This window comes from Mirounga leonina, unplaced genomic scaffold (assembly GCF_011800145.1).
Source record: "Mirounga leonina isolate KUSES-001 unplaced genomic scaffold, KU_Mleo_1.0 Mir_53, whole genome shotgun sequence".
NCBI classification, from domain to species: Eukaryota; Metazoa; Chordata; class Mammalia; order Carnivora; family Phocidae; genus Mirounga; species Mirounga leonina.
Window position 1 is genome coordinate 67,187,928 of NW_023270807.1, and position 21,170 is coordinate 67,209,097.

General features: G+C 42.9%; 1 protein-coding gene across 5 annotated transcripts in view; it reads right to left on the bottom strand.

Moving 5' to 3' along the window:
- Positions 1-21,170, bottom strand: part of FYN (FYN proto-oncogene, Src family tyrosine kinase) — a 211,576-nt gene that overhangs the window by 182,613 nt on the left and 7,793 nt on the right. For 4 of the 5 annotated variants that reach the window (XM_034991853.1, XM_034991856.1, XM_034991848.1 and 1 more), the window contains exon 2: positions 725-764. The exons of the other annotated variant lie outside the window; for it this stretch is intronic. The gene's annotated coding sequence lies outside the window, so the exon portion shown is untranslated. The remainder of the gene's footprint in view (positions 1-724; positions 765-21,170) is intronic. 5 annotated transcript variants of the gene reach the window in all.

Sequence of the window (21,170 nt, forward strand, 5' to 3'; positions counted from 1 at the left end):
GAGACGAGCGAAGTACAAGCAGAGAAGACTCAGCAAACTTTACAGAAGCAATGAATATGTGGTTCCTTCACACATCCCCTCCATCAGGGAGCTTCTCTGGACAGTCCAGCCTCAGTTTGAGCTTCTAGAGCCCCTTCTGCACACTTCTATCACACTGTATAATCATTGCCTGTGACTTGTCGGCCAAATTCATTTTTGTCTCAACAGAGTCCAGCACGGTGCTTAACACGCAGTATGCCTCAAAAAAACGTTCAGTGAACGCAAGAATGATCTGTGACAGTGACTACAATTCGAAGGTATAACTAGGGCAGAGGTAAGCAGTAATCATCTCAGAGTAGAGAAAAAACAAAAATGGATGGACTTCCTTGACCAGTCTGAAGACAGAGTGCTACCCACCCCTCAGCAGCCCCTGAAGGCTCATCAGCCACCGGACCGCTGTCCCATTCTATTTCTGGGGTAAGGAGACACATCGTATAGCTAAAAAATATGTTCCCATAATTATCAAAACCGAGTGTTAGAGAAGGGGAAAATGGTAGATTCACCTAAGTGAGGGAAGACTTTCTATTCATGTACCAGCTCCCTCTCCAACTCAACCTCTCTCCTAGAAACCTACAGACTCAGAGTCACAATCCCAAATTCAAAGTGGACCAAGTCCTGGGTCCCAATGGGACACCCTTTCTAATTCACAAGGCATGTGCTCTCAGTGCAAAACTTGTCAACTTACTTTTTCCACGTCTAGATCAGCATCCTGCTTCTTCAAAAAACTGTAGAAGAAAAAAAATAGACATCAAAAAAGAACTGAACACTCTGCCTATAAACCTCCCACAAAGTACCACCAAAGAATTTCCATTTGCTGCAGAAAATCAACTTGCCCACAACTTTTTTCTCGTTCATACAATTGTTGCTAAGTCACAGTTGCCACAAACGCCTGCCTGCAACTGCAAAGACCTGGCCGACATGAGATTTTGAGTTTCTGGAGTCAGGAAAGATAAAGATGGAGGTCTTACACACACACACACACACACACACACATCTTCTGAGTGCCTACAAATCATCCATAGTTGGGACACATTAAAAAAATGAGTCTTCCAAGGTCTTATTCAACTCTCCCCTTGGCTTAGATCTTCCCTTAGCCCCCACCCCATGTGTGCCCCACTTCCTGTCTAACTGTGGGTGGGCTTTGCTGTCAAAACAGCCTTCTTGGGATGGCCCCTCTTTCCCATCAGCTGGAGTTCCCCTCTCCGGGAGGTGTGCCAACCCACCAGCCTGCACCAACTTGTCCACGGAACTCGAGCCCCAGGATTACCTTAGAACCTTGTGCCAACCCCCTGGCAGAGCGGAGTGCTGATTCTGTGGCACCCCTGCCCATTTCACATTAATCTTTAAAGTGCCAGGAGCAGGATGGCAGATTTCCAGTTTGCTCATGCACTCTGCCTACAACCTGCCAATATTATGGTACCTCATTTATTATTTGCAATTTTAGCTATTTGAACAAAGCTTCAGTTTTAATAAGATGTCTAAAGAGAATAAAAATGGCTGAATGGAATTATGTTGACAACGTTAGGGAAGAAAGTAAAAGGTCTGAGGAATGTGAATAAAAAAGCAGAAACCATTTTTCTTATCTTAGTAGAGACTCACACTTTTTTTCATTATGATTCTTAGCATCCTGGTCCATGGTTTAAAATACTGCCATCATAAATTACTATCCCCATCAAAACCATCCCCACACACACAAAAGAATTTTTGCACTGTTCGAAAGGGTGCATAATTAACAGTAACATCTTTGTTTTGTTTAATCAAAGATGACTCAGAATGAAGGAAAGAAGAAAATGACCATGGGGAAGAGAATTAGAAACTCATATATTGTCTTCTGCAGATGGGTATTCAAATCATGAACTGACTGCAGACATGCACGAGAACCAGCATGAGGCTGGAGGGAGAGAACGTGCTAATGAGCATGCCACTCCAGCCAGTACCTTAGCAACCCACATCACCCCATCGCTTTCTGGCTTCTGACATGCTGTCCTGTCCTAACAGAGGAGATGCCACCAGGCCATATAGGCTTTTTCTTCTGGCTAACCCACTGGGGATGCAGACAATGCCAAGCTGGAAGAAATGCGAATCCCCATTGTCGAAAATTTTTAACTAGCCTCCCTAAAACCAGCAAAGAGAAATTTAGTACCATGAAAACTTTTCACCAGGGAGGGGCGCCTGCGTGGTACAGTTGGTTAAGCGACTGACTCTTGGTTTTGGCGCAGGTTATGATCTCAGGGTCATGAGTTCGAGCCCTACCTCAGGCTCCATACTCAGCGCAGAGTCTGCTTAAGTTTCTCTCTCTCCCTCTCCCTCTGCCCCTCCCTGCCTCTAAACTAACTAATTAAATCTAAAAAAAAAAAAAAAAAAAAAGGTTTCACCAAAGGGAACATATATACAGTGGAAGTCTGACTTCCACTTGAACACTTTCATTCTGATTTTCAGAATGGAATTTTCTATTTGCAAGGTGAAAGATCCCTTCATCTGCCACAGAAAGAGCACTTGGAGAATCACTACCCTTTTCCAAAGCAGTAAGGAAACTCAACCTCTCTCATACAGATAACACAAGTGCAACTGCATGGGATGCCCAGTTCAACAACAGGCTCTTGAAGAATGAGCCTTAGCTCCACAGCACTTTAGCAACTGGTAGCAAAAGGAAAACTGAAAAGCTGTTGGAGCTGCTGGCTCACTACTGCAAAAGGAATATTACCCATCCATACATATATGCAGCTTCATCCAATTTCTTTTTCAGGCTTACAAAACAGATGGAGTTAATTAACAAAGACAATACATATATGCATCATCCTGCAGCCATAAACCAGAAGGATGCCACAGCTTTAGCTTCAAAGACTCCCAGCAAGCACAGCCCGAGATATTTTTAGGCATCAGCTCCATTGTTTCAAAGAGGATATGGTTTGGTGAAATAAAATTGCCAAGAAGTAAAATTCACAGGACAGCCCTGTCTAGTGTGAAGAGTGGCATTTGTTTTTAAAACCAGGTATATCTGTCTTAACTAAAGGGTGTGTTTCTGAAAAGTTGAGAATAAATAAATGTCATCAAATGTTTAAGTGAAACAGAAGTACCTTTTATTTGGGACGCCTGGGTGGCACAGTTGGTTGAACGTCCAACTCTTGGTTTTGCCTTGGGTTGTGATCTCAGGGTCATGAGACTTCTTTCAAACCTGTCCCCCCGCCCCTCCCCCGCCCCGTACCTCCTCCTTGTGTGCAAGTGCGTGCACATGCTCTCTCTCAAATAAGTAAATCTTAAAAAAAAAAAAAAAAGAAGTACCTTTTATTTGTCTTACATTTAAAAAATCATTCTTTAAAAACTGACCAATTATCCCGTTTAATTTTTATTCTAAATCTAAATTTTTGGAATCTTCAAGTTTTAAGTTTCTAAGGCTTAAGGCAAGATAGACAGACCTCTCCTTCCCCATGTGTGTGTTTTTGTACAGATACAGATATGCATATGTAGATACTTTCAATAGTTGACTCTGTATTCAATTGTGGGCTTGTGGGCATTAGGGCATTTTCCATGCTTTTATTCTTCCTGCTGAAGTAGTGCTAATGTTTTGTTTGAGAAACATGACTGAAGTGACCCAGATTCCCCAGTGGAAAAGGCTGATCCATGAATGTTGCAAATGTGTGACTGCCTGCAGGAATGGAAGCCAGAGGATAAGGCCCTGGCCCCAAATGAGCTATCCCAACTATTTAGATCAGATCAAATCCTCTATCTTTGGGAGAATACACAGAGCTCTTTGTTTTTAAAGAAACCTCTAAAACTAAAACTAAGAAGCCTTCGAAGCCTTCAACTGCGAGTTCTCTCTTGATGCAGCCATCCCCGTAGCCCCCGTGCGCTCCTAGTTCCAACCACCTAGGGGACATCTCCCACGGCACCCACCACAGGCACCTTACCACAGGGCAGAGGAATAAACAGACACAGTCAACGGGGCGTCAGCCACATGTTCAGAGAATGGCAAGAGGCTTGGCAGGACTACAGGGCAGAGAGGGAGCTAAGAGGACGGTGGTAGGCTGGGGGGAGAAAGGTGGGAAACTGAGGCAGAGGCCAGCTAAGGAGTCAGTCAGTTAGAGGCACACTCGTGTGGTTACCAGTGTCTTTTCTACTCGCCTCTATCCCGGGAAGGGGCAGAAAAACAGATATAGCCCCCAGCAGATTCCTGGCACCGGACGAAGCATCGTCACTCCAATCTCACCACCCTGCTGGGTCAGGATAGTTTTCTCCTAATTCGCTGTCGCTGCCGGGGCCCAGGACAAAATCACCTTTTCACTCCTGTTTTCCTTTGGTCCCACTTCTGTGCAGAACCAGACTTCCTCTCCTTGGTGTTCTCACAGCACTTCCCGCAGGACCTGTTTCATGGTCTCCCGGGCTCGGACGCCAGCTCGTGTAGGGCTGGGGCCGTGCTGAGCACAACAGGGGCTTGTGTCAGCTCTGCTGATGGAGGGGTGAAGGGGCACGAGGGGCGGTGACAGAGTGACTAATGAAGAACTGACCGACAGGGATGAAGGAAACGAAGCTGCGCTGACTCAAGCTGCGAGTACGGTGGGGGGTGTGCTGGGGAGGGAGGAGACAAATCCAGGGTGTGCCCACGTACCACACACAGCTTATAGATCACCAGAAGATGACCTTTCTTTCCATTTAGTCCTGTGTCTTTAGCTATAAGTAAGTGACAAAGATCCAATCTGGAGATTCTGCTGTTATTTTTTAACATTAGCCAGTGTTTCCTTTTTACTTAAGAATGTGACTGAGAAACTGAGGTTCAATACATGAGAGTCATAATCACAACTCCCATGTGAAGAAAGAGATGTAAGGGATATGACAAATCCAAGATTTAAATCCTGGTTCTCGTTTTTGTTTGATTATTTTAAGAAAAGGAAGATTGAGAGAGAAATGAAATATACTTTTCTCTTGCCACAGAATCTTCTCTATTTCCAATTCAACCCTTTTTACTTCTTGAAAAAGATTTAAAATATTCATCAACCTGCCAAAAAACATCTGCATGTTACTAGACATGTCTATTCACATCTGAATGGCGGCTTTCTGCTCCAACGATCATAGCTCTATTCAATCAAAACTAAAGTGTGAACCTCAGAACTGTACATGGTGTGATGTCAGTGGCGACGAGGATAAAATGGCCATTGGACAGCAACTTCCATATCAAGTGTGTCAACAGGGGCACTGTTCCTTCAGTTATTAACTTAGGATCCAAGGCACAAAAAAGACCAGGCAGGGCCAGACTCTGCCACAATTCCAAAGAAAGCTGAGACACATACAGAGCATACACAGAAGCTCCTCAATGTTCCCTGGTGAAGGGGCAGCCCCTGGCTCCCTGCCTGAAGCCTGGGAACAGGCCCACTCTCTCAGTGGGCTTCCTGAGGCCTCCACAGCTGCACAAAGACACGCGGCACAGTGTTTGGGACCATCCACGCTCAAGGTCACCACAGTCTCCTGTGTGCCTAACAACGGGGGCAGGCCCGAGAGACAGGAGCCAGCTCAGACAAGGCCCTTTGTTGTGGAGTATTCCTCATTGTCTGGTTTCCCCATGAAAAAATTTATTTTCCTTTAGCCATTCACTCTGGCCCCAGACTAGCTCATTCTCCTGTGTCCTCCTCCACACACGAACCTTCTAACAAGGTTCAAGATGGCAGCAATCACAACCTCTTCTCCCATCTTACCCATTCCCCCCAACCAGCCCCCTGCCAGAGGTGCAGAGACAGGTCCATGTTCACAACGGTGAAGGGCACAGGGCCTTGGTAACAAGTCGAGACTCCTGAAGGAGTTTGAAGGAAAGGGTCTAGTCTGGGATAGGACCACAAAGGTTGTTGGGGATTGCCTTTGAGGATTCTAGGTTGGGAAGACATGAGGGGGCTCTGCCAATGTCCTACATCCTATGTCTTATATCTCCTTCTTATTTCTTCTATCTAAACATTTATTTACTTCATTGAAAAGGTAATCTATGTTCACTGAAAATCTGGAACCCCTGTTATGATGCTGGAGCTTTCCCCTTCTGACCAGTTTTTCTATGCTTATGTAACTGTTAACTTCTAGTACAGCACCTCCATCTTGCATGTCACAACTGACAGCTCATACAACTTACCTCTGATAGAGGCAAATGGGGAGATACCCCAATATGAATAATGGGGTCTATTTCGAGTAGCAAGGTGCATCACCTAATGCTGCCTCTTACCACTGACCTATGAATTAGTCTCTAAAACACAGAATTTTGGTCCACAGTGAGGGAGGAAGCAGGTGGACCCCGTTCTATCCCTAGTTCTGCTATTTATTTGTTCTGCGACTGGGTGAGGGAAGGGGTGCAGGAGGGGTCACATACTACATAGCCCACAGGGCCAGGCAGGTAACACAAGTGAATGAAGCAGGTGAGGTGGGGCTGGAGGGAGCTCTTCCCATCCCAGGAGGACAGCTGTATCACTGCTGAGGCAGGCTGCCATCATGGGTCTTCTTTTCAAAAGAAATGGAAAATCTCAGTTTTTATACAAAACTGCCCGATTCTAAAATGTTAGTTTAATTTTTTAAAAATGCATCATGTGGGCCTAATAAAATATAATTATCGAGGGTATAATCCAGCCCATGGACTGGTTGGCTATCTTTTTGAGTCATAAAATCTAGCCCTTGGTTTCTTTTAATATTAAATAGGAAATTGGCTGCTATCTGCCCCTTGGGGTTATTTAAGAGCACAGAGGGGGTTTTTATTATCATGTAACAAAATAATCCAAGCACATTCAGATGCACAAAGCAGAGTAACATGATCCCTTGCATTTATATAAATGTATTAACTATGAGGCTTCATGTTTTTTAGAATTATTTGAAATATATAATTACACATGTTAGCTTCTAAATAAACAAAAGAGGTAACTGTAATAGCCTTAGAGGATGAAGGTGTGACCAACTGGATCAAGTGGTGGGGTGGAAGCCTGAGTGGAAAGGTGTAGAGACAAACCCTGTGCAGAGGCAGGTGGTGTAGACAACCCTCTCAAGAAGCCCTGTGATAAAGGGCAGCAGAGCCATGAGGTGGTTGCTACACGAGAACACGAAGTGAAGATAATGTGTCTTAGAGATGGATGAAATCACAAATGTCTGTATGGTGATGGATTGAGCATCATGTTAAAGTAAACAAAAAAAAAAAAAACCCCAAGTACCAAGTAAAGGAATTATGTCAGCAAAATATTAGACAGTACTGGGTGCAGTAAAAATTTTATTAGTAAGAGTTAAGAAGCCAAGATCTAGTTATACAGGTTTTCCCAAACAAGAAGTCAGAAAAAAAAATTCTTTACTACAACACACATTGCCCCACATTTTACACTGTGCCATTTCTGTATTTGTCCTTTTTAGCCTACTTCTAGCAGTCTCTCTTTGCTAAAATACATTAGTTGCCATGGAAACGATGTCATAGTGTGTAAAACCATACTGTCCTTGGAAAGGCATTCATGATAAAAACTGAACAGTAGCATGTTTTAAAAAGAGATCCAATAGAGAGCAGTTGTGTAAGAACACCACAAGATCTCAAAATCGTGACTTCAAAGTATTCTACCACCACCATCATATGTCTCAATTCCCCCAACCAGAGAGGCACCTTTCCTCCTCTCATACACCAGGAGTACTTGAAACAAAATCTCTGATCTAATGTTGGCGAAAACAATAGACTCCCTGTAACGCACACTTACCTGTCTGGGTGGGGTAGGGCTGGGAGACTGCAGAATCAGAATGGTTTGTAGGCATCATAACACCTCTGCTAATGGGAAGGATTTAGTCCTATGATACCTTCTGCTGTCCAACTTTGTTATGACAGAGAGAAATAATATTTAGGACATAGAGATTTAGACTTGCTTTCCTTACTGCCACAGATTAGCAAGACACTCCCACATTTTTCCTTTCATTAACTCAAAGTAGACCATATTTATCCCTCTGAGGTAAGATATTAAGCAGCTCTCATGTGCTATGTTGGCAAAGAAAACAGACAAGGTATGGGTCCCCTGGCAGCTTACAATCTGGTGGGGCCAGATGGGTGAGGATGGGAGCATGAAAGGCCTCCTGGGCTTTGGTGAAGAGCTGGATTTTATTCTAACTGCAATAGGAAGACAACTGAGTGATGCGACCCAACAATGTGATCTCCCATAGATTTTTAAAAGCTCACTCAGCTGTTGTGGGAAGTGGAACTGGAAGTCAACAGTAGAGGAGCATAGAGCAGTAATGTTATCAGAATAGTCCCAACCAGAGAGGAGAGTGCAAAGTAGATGGAGAAATAGGCTCTCTAACTAGGGTGACTTTACACCTTGGCTCCTCTGGGAAAGTGTTAGATTATACCTATTGTCCTAGGAGCGATTAAACATCTGTCCAGACATTTCATTTTTAAACCAAGTATTATTAATAGTTGCATCAAAATGTACCAAGATTGAATTTGGTAAACTCCACTTTGCCTTTCCAACTTCTGCCATAGTCTTGCCTGCCAATGGTGAAATGACCCCATGGTGAAGAGAGTTTTCACCCTAATGTGATTAAGTCTGAAAGGTGACCAGTAACAATCCTGTCCTTTTCCAATCTTGACTTAAGTAAACACCTCCCTTTCAAGGAAAACATGCAGGATGCCTATAAAATAAAGAACACTTGGCTATGAGCATCTATGGGCAGCTAACTCCTCCCAGTCTCAGTGGGTGGGGTCCCTGCCAGACACTGGATGCAATGCCTGGTTGTGGCGTGGCCAGAGTTGCACAAGACACCTGTCAGAAGGGTCAATGGGAAACAGAAAATTACAGGTTAGGTGCACATGAAATATTTTCGGGAAATGACCCTTCGCAAGAATGGTCTAAATGCTTGCATTACAGTGTTTTTGTCATTTATTGATGGCTATCTATTTCACTTTGCCGTATTCCTTTCAGCAGTAATGAGATAAAAAGGAAAAAAAAGCCTGCAAATTTAGGGAAAAGTTAAGCACTAAGTTTCTATTTTTCAAGAAAGTTGATGATGAACTGTCAACTCACACAAAATGTTTGTTGAGATTTGCTGTCCACCACGGGAGCCATAGTGATATCATTCACTACATGAACCACAGCCACAGATCTGCAGAAGCACAAACGGGCACCTACTTCAAATGCGAACCACTACTGTAACAAGGCTGTGCCCGAGGACAGTTTAACACGTACAGCTACGGAAGATTCGTGAACATAGCACTCTAGGAAGCATGATCTTTCTTTTAGGCCACAAGATTGCTCTTCTAGCTTGATTCTGCTTATTTCTGAGTTCAGGTTTTCTGGGCATATATGAAAAGTAAAGTGATAGCTTTTAATGTGTTAGCTTCATTAGCAGAAGAAAAAGATTTAACAGTTAAATGATCCCAGTTTTATATTAGTGTTATCAGGTGTTTTAAGCAGAAAAACCAATTAATTCCAATAGTGGTTTGATTTTTTTTTTCCTCATCTATTTCCTGGGACCAAATAAAGCTTATGAAGTTCATTCTGTCAGTAGTGAAACATCTGTTATTGTGCATGCTATTGTAAACTGTAAAAAGTTTAACATGAGAGATGAAATTATTTTTGTAGTGAAATATAAATACAAATTTTATGACGCTAAAAACAACTATCCTTACTAAGTCAAGAAACCGATGGAACAGAGGAAGTCACTTGGAATTGTGGATTGCATATGCATAATTCATTCATAACTGCTAATTCAAATAAGTGGCTATATCCTACCAAATGCAAAAGAAACTATAGATGTAGAAATTGACAAACAGGAAAACTGAACTACAAAAATACTACAAACACTTCAGCACCATAATATGTGCCTTCTATTTTGCCACCTGTCATCAGCAACCAAATTTTACAAATGTTTTGAGAAACGACTCTGTAAATCAACCTAGTTGTTTCACAATGGTATGATAGATGAATCCTGTAAAGTTTGGGTGCGTTCTGTTCCAAAACAGTTGGAAATCTTTCATCAAAGCAGTGAGTGAAGCGCCAAAACACTTCAGCTTTTAAAGCCTTTAGCCAATTGCAGTTCTTGAAAACAGGGCTTGCTAAAAGGAAGATGTTGAAATTCATCCCAACAAAGCAAAGGAGGAACTAAACGCAGTGCCCAAGATTTAATTCTGATATTATCTTATGATGTTTTGAAGGATCTCGACCTTAGGTGATCTTCTGATGGTGCTCCTAGTTTTAACTGGATACATTGATATTATGAACCAGAATGCAGTGAAATTATGAAGATCTATGATTTGTGTCATCTAAATGTGATAAGCCTTTCAAACGACCACAGTGGATTTTATTTTCATGAATTTTATAAAAATATTTTTTTAAAGATTTATTTGAGAGAGAGAGAAAGTGTGCAAGCAGGGGGAGGGGCAGAGGGAGAGGATCTCAAGCAGACTCCCCGCCGAGTGCAGAGCAGACTGGGGCTTGATCTCACGACCCTGAGATCATGCATGATCTGAGCCGAAATCAAGAGTCAGACACTCAACCATCTGAGCCACCCAGGCACCCCTGTAAAAATATTTATTAATGATAAAAATCCTGAATGGGGGTAAAATGGGGGTGAAAATATTTGGGCTAAAATATTAACACATTTCTATGTGAAAAAAATTAGTCTGGGAAAAGCCTCCGTTTAGCAGAATTTGCTCTGAGCTTATTTGCATCTGTAGAAAGAGCTATTTTCTCTGAAAAATATTTTGATGTACACATAAATGCCAACTAAAGATAGTGACAATTTCACATTCTGACTATAAGACACAACTTTGAAGGAGACTGCAGGCAAATCTATGAGAAAATTTAAAAGAGTTCATTCTTCATAAAAAAATATGTGGCATGGGCGCCTAGGTGGCTCAGTTGGTTAAGCGACTGCCTTCGGCTCAGGTCATGATCCTGGAGTCCTGGGATCGAGTCCCGCATCGGGCTCCCTGCTCGGCGGGGAGTCTGCTTCTCCCTCTGACCCTCCCCTCTCTCATGCTCTCGCTCTATCTCATTCTCTCTCTCAAATAAATAAATAAAAAATCTTTAAAAAAAAAATATGTGACATGAATATTAGAGACATATGGCTAAAAACTGACTAGAGCGAATATATATCCCAAATAATCATGGTCTTATGTTCTTTTAAATGCTTAGATAATCAGTATAAAAAGGTGTTTTTTTTTTTTTTGCTCTAATGTATATGGACATGTTTTTAATTTTTAGAAATTTTATTTTTGAGATTTTGAATAGAACTGTTTCCAAGGTCCAAAATATTATTGAAATGATGTCAGTTAATAAATCAACTTTTAAAAATTCTATAATATTATTTCAGTGACTCCTCTCAATGATGTTATGATCCCACATCTCTAGCTCTCTTGGCTCCCACTGACAGATGTGGGAAAATATGAGATGCATTTATGTTTTGAGAAGATACGCTCAAAGCATCACAGTAATTTTCTAGTAGAAAAATACATAAGCAGTATCCTCACACCACCAAACCTACACTTTTTAAAGCAATACAAAAAAAAAAAAAAGACTAAAGATTTCCCTTCCCAAATTACTAGGCATTTCAAGGAATAGCAGGTTTTAAAACATCTTAAATGCAGCATCATCCTTGTATGAATGTCAGAGAGAGATGAAACATAATTAAAAAGAGCTAACTGGTTTGTTTCCCCCTCTCTCATTTAGTGGTCTGGTAACTACTTATGAATTATACTTGAAAATGAATCCTTCCATAAACTCATTCTTTATTTAGCACGTGAGGACTGAATAAAAATGAAGAGCTTCTCCCCTTACAGTCAGACTGTAACCTCTAGTATTCACCGATACCTTTAAAATACGGAACTGAAGGATCACACCCAGTAAAAATTCTTATCTAGTCTCCAGCATCACAGTAAACTCATTAAAGAAAGGCCTGAAATTCTAATACTTTCCACTGACCTGAGGCTCCATGGCAACCTGAAGTCCTTCCTTCCAGGGCACACGGAAGAACTGCCACAAGCTAAACAGTGGGAAGCCCCGAATCCCCACTTCACTTTGTAATATCTGGTATACAACTCTGCTCCTTCAGAGGGCAGATCTTCCCACTTCTTGCCCAGAGGGAACCTAGTACAGATATGCTAAGGCATGACTACTCAAAAGAACAAGTGTACTATAAGAATATAAGCAAGTGAATATGCCGCCATCATTGTTATCATCATCATCAAGATAAAATACAGCTCAGACACTGTTGCAGGACTGAGATTTACACTTAATACACAGCTGCAGACAAAAAATGTTACTTCAGGGGTGCCTGGCTGGCTCTGTCGGTGGAGCATGTGACTCTTGATCTCAGGGTCATGAGTTCAAGCCCCACGCTGGGCACAGAGCTTGCTTAAATAAATAAACAAATAATTTTTAAAAAGTATTTTATTTATTTATTTGACACAGAGGGAGAGAACACAAGCAGGGGGAATGGCAGGCAGAGGGAGAAGGAGAAGCAGGCTCCCCGCTGAGCAGGGAGCCCAACACAGGGCTCAGATTCCAGGACCCTGGGATCATAACCTGAGCCGAAGGCAGACGCTTAACCGAAGGAACCACCCAGGTGCCTAGTAAATAAATTCTTAAAGAATGTTACTTCATTTCTCCATAGTTGAATTCAATTTGATCATGACCATTGCATTTCTCATTATGGCAGAAAAAACAATCTTGCCACTTCAAGATAACTTAATCTCTTCAGATTTAAAATTTTCAGTTGCCTCAGGGCAATTAGTCAAATTAAACTTACCTCAAACTTTGTCTCCGGGGCTATGTTCCTTTCCCTTGACCTTCTCCCTGCATCCCCACCCCCCCTGCTCCCCATACTCCCAACCCCCCTGGTTAGATGACAGACCACCACAGGATGGGTGAGGACCAAGTCCAGGCGCTGCCCTCCATGCCCTCACTGGCCTCCCTGGGATGTTTCTTCCCTTTGTCTTTGGGTGTTGGCCTGGTTCTGCTGATCTGCTGATGTGACTAACCCAACCAGTCTCCAGGAGTGAGACTGCACAGTTCGTTCTGTGCCGCCTTCATTCTGCCTCCAAGCCTCTCCCACCCGGCTCCCTCTGCACCTCCACATGTGCCCGAGGGGGCCTGCAGGCCCTTGCGATCTCTCCTATGCCACATGCAGGCTTTAGGGAACTGGGAGGGGACAGCACTTCAGGGCTCATTTCTGCCTAAATATGCCTCACTGCAGGGCACGCTACAGGTGGTTTCCTTCCAGGGTTCCAGACAGGAGGCAGATTCTCCTCCACCCTCCTGAAGTAGGGGAACTCAATGACCCATTCATTTCTCTCTAGTCTCTTCTAATCTCTAAAGGCTCCATGCTCCATCCCAGGAAGGTATTTCCTCCTTCCTACAGCCTCCTTCCTGCATGGCTTACTGTACAATATATGCCAGGCCTTCTGAGATCTGCCTTCTTGGAATCCGCAATCATTTTTCTTCTAACAAAGCCTGTCTCTTTTGAGTGAAGGCCTGGGCTAGCTCTGGTCTCTGAAACATGCTTCAAGGGCCTGTTCTGAAATTCAAAAGCTGAACAACGTCTTCTTTGTTGTAGACCATATTCTGTCCTCCCCCTGAAGTAATGGAATCCTTAGCCTCAGTGGGGAAGACTCCCAGTGCAACAAGAATTAGAAGGAAGGGAAAGTAAATTGAATACTAGTCTAAGATATTATCACCACCAAAGCAGCTTGTCATAATGCAAGGTTTCAGTGATCCCAGGACTCATCCAAGATTTATTTTTTTAAAGTAAATTCTACACCCAACATGGGGCTAGAACTCATGACCCCAAGATCAAGAGTTGCATGCTCTGCTGACTGAGCCAGCCAGGTACCCCATCATTCAGGATTTTTTAAAAAGTGCAACATACTGACATGTCATTCTTCTAGAAGACATACTTTACAGTCAACCCTTGAGCAACATGGGTTTGAACTGTGTAAGTCCACTTATACATGGATTTTTTTTTTTTATAAATACTGTAGAGTACTGTAAATGTATTTTTCTCTTATGGTTCATTTTCTTAATATTTTCTCAAGCTTACTTTATTGTAAGAGTATGGTACGTTATACATATAACATACGAAATATGTTAACTGACTGCTGATGATCAATAAGGCTTCCAGTCAACAGATAGCTAATAGTTATGTTTTTGCTAAGTCAAAAGTTATACATGGATTTTCGACTACCAAGGGGTCAGCACCCCCAACCTTTGTGTTGTTCAAGGGTCAACTGCATACATATTTGAACCAAGGGCAAAAGAGGCCTATGGCTTTTGGTTTCTTATCTAATGTCCTCAATCGCTATTCTACAGTTGAGTGGAGATCCATTCAACAAGAAGCCACCCTTGCTCAGCATCATTTTGGAACTCTTCACTCCCCTCGATTTCCTCTTTCTAAGGCCTTCCTGCCTTTGTTTCCACTACTCCATACCTGCTGTATTCACTCATCATATCCCTAAAACCTCAGATCTTTCCTTACTGTATCCACCATCCCAATTTCAGCTTGCTCCCCTACCCAGCCTGAATCCTACTTGCAGCTGATTCAACTAATATTTTCTTCAGTCTCTTAGAACACCCTCCCCACTTGACTGTTCAAATCAATTCTCAACTTTAGGTCACCACAAGGTCAGATTTCCATTCCAAAGTAACAAGTACTACCAGGCAAAATCACAAAACTGGCCTAAAGGAAACCATTGAAAAGACCTACAAATTCCAATGGGGCCTCACTCTTTCTCTGTAATACTTCTCTTTTTTCTTTTTTTTTAAGATTTTATTTTTAAGTAATCTCTACACCCAGCATGGGGCTCGAACCCACAACCCCAAGATCAAAAGTCACATGCTCCACTGACCAATCCAACCAGGCACCCTCTCTGTAATACTTTTTATTCACCTATTAACATGTTACCCTGTATTTTCATGGCTGTTTGGGCTTTTTCTAGATTCTCCAAGCCCCTCTCCCATATCCAAACCTTCCAACCTTGGATGATGGCTCAGCCTCCAATTTTACTGAAAAGCTTCAAGACACTCCATGTGTCAGTATCTTTATCCTTTCAGTAATAGTTAGAAATCACACATGTAAAATACCGTGCCTTCCCCTCAGTAGGCATCCAAACTTGCAAAGACCTTTCCATGTGTTCTTTCTCATTCCAAGTTACTGCTAATTTTTATCCCTTTGAGAGCTATAGTGGGTTGAAAAGTGGCCCCTTCCCATTATAAAATATACCCATCTGGAATCTGTGAATGTTACCTCATAGGGAGAAAGGGTCTCTGAAGATATAATTAAGAATCTTAAGATGAGATCATCTTGGATTAGGTTGGCCCCTAAATCCAGTGACAAGTGTCCTTATAAGAGGAGAAGGCCATGCAAAGACACTCAGAGGAGAATCTCCTGTGAATTGGAGGCAGAAATTGTAGTGATGGGTCTAAAAGCCAAGGGATGCCAAGGACTGCCGGCAGCGACCAGAAGCTAGGAAAGAGGCATGGAACAGAATCTCCCTCGGAGCCTCCAGAAAGAGCCAACTCTAGTGACACCTTAATTTCAAGACTTTTGGACTCCAGAACTATAAGAGAAATTTTTCTGTTGTTTTAAGCCACCTAGTTTGGGGTAATTTGTTGCAGCCACAGCAGGCTAACGCAAGGGCTCCTTCTATACCCATTATGATCTTGCCCCTGCCAACTCTTTGCTGATCCTTTATCCCCTCTCTCTCCAGTCTCACCAACATCACCCTCATTAGTGGATCATTTCTGTGTGTTCTAGCTCATGTAAGAGGTTCTGAAAGCCCAGCTGAGTGTCCTGGTGGGGAGCACAGAGCAGGGCTCTTCCCACGTGGCAGTTCTGAATCTCAAGTGCATGGGAGCATTATTGTGGGAATGGAGGCCAGGGTACTTCATCCCCTACAAACAGAACCTCTGTCACAGCTAGGGACAGGAGATCAGGGAAGGCAGTGGAGTTTGCCTTGGGCACCCTAGATCAGGGACTCTTAACACCTTCCCACATTGGACTCTTCCTCATATGCCATACTTGGGTCAAGGTACAATCAAAGAATGTTTGGGGCTGCAGTTTTCTAAGCACCAGTCCTCCTTGTATCACACTTAGGTATAAACTAACCAGAACTTCCCTGAAACTACTGGCACCCACAGACACATCTGGCTCTGCTCATTATACTGTAGTCCTTCTAGGTCCTTCCCAGCCACACATCACTGGCCTTCCCTAAGCAATTCTTGGCCTCTTAGAGAACTACCTTCAACTCTTAGCAGTCTGAAATCAAGAATCTGTTGAACAATGACTATAGGACAGTGGGAATTATATGGGCAACCACACTTATATGGAAAGAAGCATGTGGTATGGCACACTATCTACCTATGCTTTGGCCCTAATTTGCAGACAGGATTAGAAGTTGGCATCACTGCATTTTCATCCAAGGAGGTAGAACATAAGATGGAACCTAAAAAACTGTGCAAACAAAATATGGATTCTAAACATGACTCTGAGGATCTACCAATGCAGAGGACCTAATGTACTAAGTACAAGAAGATAATTTATTTAAGATGCATCTCATTCCAGAAGTACTGAAAACATCTGTAAGACCTCCCAGCTTGGAAGCTTAGAACATAATCAGCAAGCATTTAATAAACGCACAGTTCAGTGTAGTACTATGTAAGCAACTTAAGTGAGGTGGGCTTTCAGCCTTCTGGAAACCTGCTACTGAAAATGGACAACATTGACAATGCCATGTACAAAAGTGACTGAACAAGCACAAACTGGATAAATACATGAAGTGGTGACATTACATGCCAGCTAAGGAGAAAGTGCATTTTTTTTTTAAAGATTTTATTTATTTTTTAGAGAGCGAGCAAGAGAGAAACAGCATGAGAGGGGAGAGGGTCAGAGGGAGAAGCAGGCTCCCCACTGAGCCGGGAGCCCGATGTGGGACTCGATCCCAGGACCCCGGGATCATGACCTGAGCCGAAGGCAGACGCCCAACCATCTGAGCCATCCAGGCGCCCAGGAGAAAGTGCATTTTGACAGTGGTATTTTTTATGTGATCTCCCACATTTAAGGAGGTGGTTTGGTAGTGGGGGTGGAGGGTGTGCTCAAATCATCGACCATGTATGGGTATGGAAGGAGAAAAGTTCACTACCACTTTCCAAAGACCATAATGACATTTCAAGTAACAGTGAAGCACCAGGTACCTCCCCTTCCCCTTCTTGGCTGCAGCAGTTGGTCAACATCCATAGAATATGTTCGTATTGTTCTCCATCCCTCAGATACATTAAACTTGGCATCCAGGTGAGGGCTATGCAGGGGGACACATTAAAGAGGAATCGCAGAGAACTTTTCAAAGGTAGATGAGAAGACTCTTAATAAGCGGCTGACAAACACTGACTGTTGTGCTGTTGGGCATTTTGTTATAGAAATGACTCGAGTAATGACCCTAACCGTGGAAAACATTTTATAAGGTTTATTTTTAGTCATGCTTTTGAAGGCAATATAGAGGCTCTGGTTGAGATACCGTGTTAGTCATTACTTTGTAGGATATTAAGTCCATGGAAACTTCCTCCTCTACTAGGGAGATTCTTCAGATGGTGATACTTCCAAGTAAACAAAATTAACACACGGAGAGGAAGGTACTCCCACAGCCACAGCTGGGTGTCATGTGGATGAGGGACTTAGGTAAACGCTGCTTTGAGAGGTGCAGAAATAAGTGGGCACCGACCCTCACTAGTCCTCACAGACTTCCAGGCACAACACTGGTGGCCACTGTGCAGTAACCCCACTTCCACCGTCCACTACTGGGTTCTCCCAGTTTCCTCCTGGTATTGAAATATTCTGCGTTTCCCCTGGTCTTGGATGTCACTGCACCACTGCTAAATCCCTATGGTTTTGGTGAAAATCTTACTGGTGAAAGCCTAATGGCAGAGGACAAAGAAGTAACTATTTCCCTGACCACTCTAAAATTTTTAAAAATATTTGTTTGTGTATATTTGTGTGTGTGTGTGAGTGAGAGAGAGAGAGCATGCACACACATACGGGGCGGGGGAAGGCAGAGGGAGAGAGAATCTTCAGCAGACTCCCCGCTGAGTGCAGAGCCCAATGCAGGGCTTGATCCCACAATCCTGAGATCGTGACCTGAGCCAAAATCAAAAGTTGGATGCTTAACCGACTGAGCCACCCAGGCGCACCCCCCTTCCCTGACCACTCTAAATTTTTTTTAAAAAGTTCAAATTATGAGAAAAAGATCTTTAAACATATACCATTCTCAAAATACAATGGTGGTTACTGAAACAGTCTGGGACAATCATTGACCCTAAACCATGTGGGTCGGTAGAGAGTGAATGTGGTGCCATCAGAAACTACAGAAGCTCAATGTCCAAGGAGATGCTAGCCTAGCCCCACAGATGGCCGGGAAACGAGCTACATATTCCAGTGCCCTGATCCAGGGCCTGTCTGAATAAACATCCACCGAGTATCTGCACTATGAATGACATTGTGCTACATGGTATAGGGGGACAAAAAGGGGGGATGGGCAGCACACATGGGGCCAACAGTCTCTTGAGAAAACAGGACCCATATACATAGATTTCTTGGAGACCTGTATTCTAGTCTAAACTGAATTACTGGATGTATGACCTTGGGCAAGTCACAAAATTTCTCTGCACCTTGGAGTCCTCATATGAGAATTTAACAACATAAGGCATCATTTATTAGGAGACAATTGCTCACAAATGTTCAATGCAAGAGGATGAGGAGATTAGGGGAAATTTCCCAGAGCTGGGATTCCAGCTGGGCCTTGAAAAATGGGTAGAATTCTGAGGGGAAAGAAGGATTAGGGGATTCCAGAAAGGAAAACAAAGGCCGGAACACATACTTCATATTAAAGAAGTATGACATCTTGCTAATCAAGTGTTAGTGTAGTGGTGAATGAAGTGAGCCAGATATGACCAAGGATGTGGAGATGGAAGGTGTTGAATGCCATCCTAAGGAATGGGGCCTTTCTCCTACTCAGTGGGTTGTTAGTAAAGGGACGAGGCAAGAAAACCAGTATCTACATCAGCCAGCACATCCATTTTACATGGATCGACATCTCCTCACTCAATTTAGAAGATATAGGAGTGAAGCAACTGCAGTCGTGATTTGCAAACCACGGGAGAGCCTGAAGGACATAACATTAAGAAAATACAGATCGGGCAGAGATCTATATAAAGGACAACCACACAATTGCCATTTCAAGTAAGAGATGATAATAAAAGATAGAGAATGACAGAATGTTAGCGTTCATTGATAACTCAGCTGTGACATCTGAAAACAACGAGGTGCTCTGTTTTTACTTATAGGTTGGACAATAAACTCCATAATGAAAGGTGAAAGCCTCCAAACTCTGAGAGCAAATAAGAGAAAGAAACCTTTAATAGAAATCAGCACTTTTCAAGTAGCCTTGTGTGCATGTGCTTGGTTACAGGCAACATACCACACAGTTCTGGAATAAAATGAAAACTGAAAGGAAAATCAAATTTAACAAGTGACAATATTTGAAACCATTACTGCTTTTAAATAGATAGAACAATGTGTGGAAATGAAGAAACTTGTTAGTGTTTATTTGCCTTTTCAGTAGAATTTAAATTGGGGCGGGGGGGGGGGGGAGGATCTCATAGAAATACAGATTCAGTAACTTTTTCTGGGGATTAAAAGAAGAAAGGATTGGGAAAAGTGCCCTGGGCTTTGTTGTGGGAAAGGCGATCTGGCTCATTTTTAGCTTTCCATTAAAGCCCTACTTTTTGGTATAAAGCAGATGGAATCCTTATACAACTCCATGAAAAGCCTACTATTTTTGGGAACCTCAAAGATGGAAGCTCTGAAAAAAAAAAATGAAAGTGTTTAAATTCATCAGATAAAATCCCACCAGCACATTCAAAAGAAGCAGGTACTTAGAAATCTTAAAAATACAAAGTAAGTGGTCTTCCTGTGATTGATTTCTGATCCCCAGCCTCCCCTGGGCGGCTGCTGGCTCTGGCTCTGGCTGATTGATGATTTTCTACCACTTCATGGCCTGCTCTCATCAATGTTGCTGAGACTCACTATGCTTGCTTCATTCCTTGTCTTTCAGAAGCTACCTCCCTGATGGTTCCATCCCCACTGCCATTCTCATATCCAGAAGAGATCTCAGTGTTCAACCCTGCCTGCCCCAGACTACTGAGTCAGAAGAGGGCCTGGGCATATGCACTCTATAAGATCCTCAGAGAATATTCATGTAACCACGGCCCTAAAGCTCTCTCATTATTATTATTATGAGCTAAGGCCTAGTTCAATATTTTTTGTTTGTTGTTCTGCCAGGGTGGATGGAAGAACAAGAGGGCTGACGTTTACTGGGCATGGACTGTGAGGGCACTGGGCTAGGAGGTGATATGCACTGTCTCCATCCTTACAGTTTACAATCTCATTTGAGAGATGGAACAAATTTAGTGTTAGGAGCAGAGATTCTGGAGTCAGACTGACTGCCTGGGTTCAGATTCCAGCTCTGCTGCTGACTAGCTGTGTGAGCCTAATGAAATTACCTCCTATATGCATCAGTTTCCCCTCTGTTAAGTGGGCATAATAATGATAGTACATCATGGAATAATGCTGGGTGTTGTGCTGGCCAATCAACCATGAATATGATATAGTCCCTGACTTCCAAAGAGCTCACAAGTCAATGAAAAAGACCAGTATCCACCCATTCTCTCACCCAGCTGATGCCATTTTGCTTTGTAAGTCAGACTGTGATAAGGGTGATGATGAGGTGGTAACCAAGTGCCATGGGGGCCCAGAGAGAGGACCAAAGAGGGGGCTTCGTGGAAGGTAAGTCTTAAATGGAGCAATGAAGGAGTGAGGTTTCCACTAGGGGGTAAAGGTGTCTTTATATCCTTCAACACTTAACACAGAAGCAACTGCAAAGCAAAGGCAAGGACGTTAGAAAGCAAGCAGGGAACAAGGAACCACAGCTCTGGAGCAAAAGCAGGCATGAGCTTAGGAGGCAGACAGACCTGGCTTCTCTAGTAATTAGCTGTGTGACAATGCACAAGTTACTTTACCTTTCTGAGCCTCAGTCTTCCCATTTGATCAATGGGGATAATAACACCTGCCTCACAGAGTTGTTATAATTAAGTAAATTACTG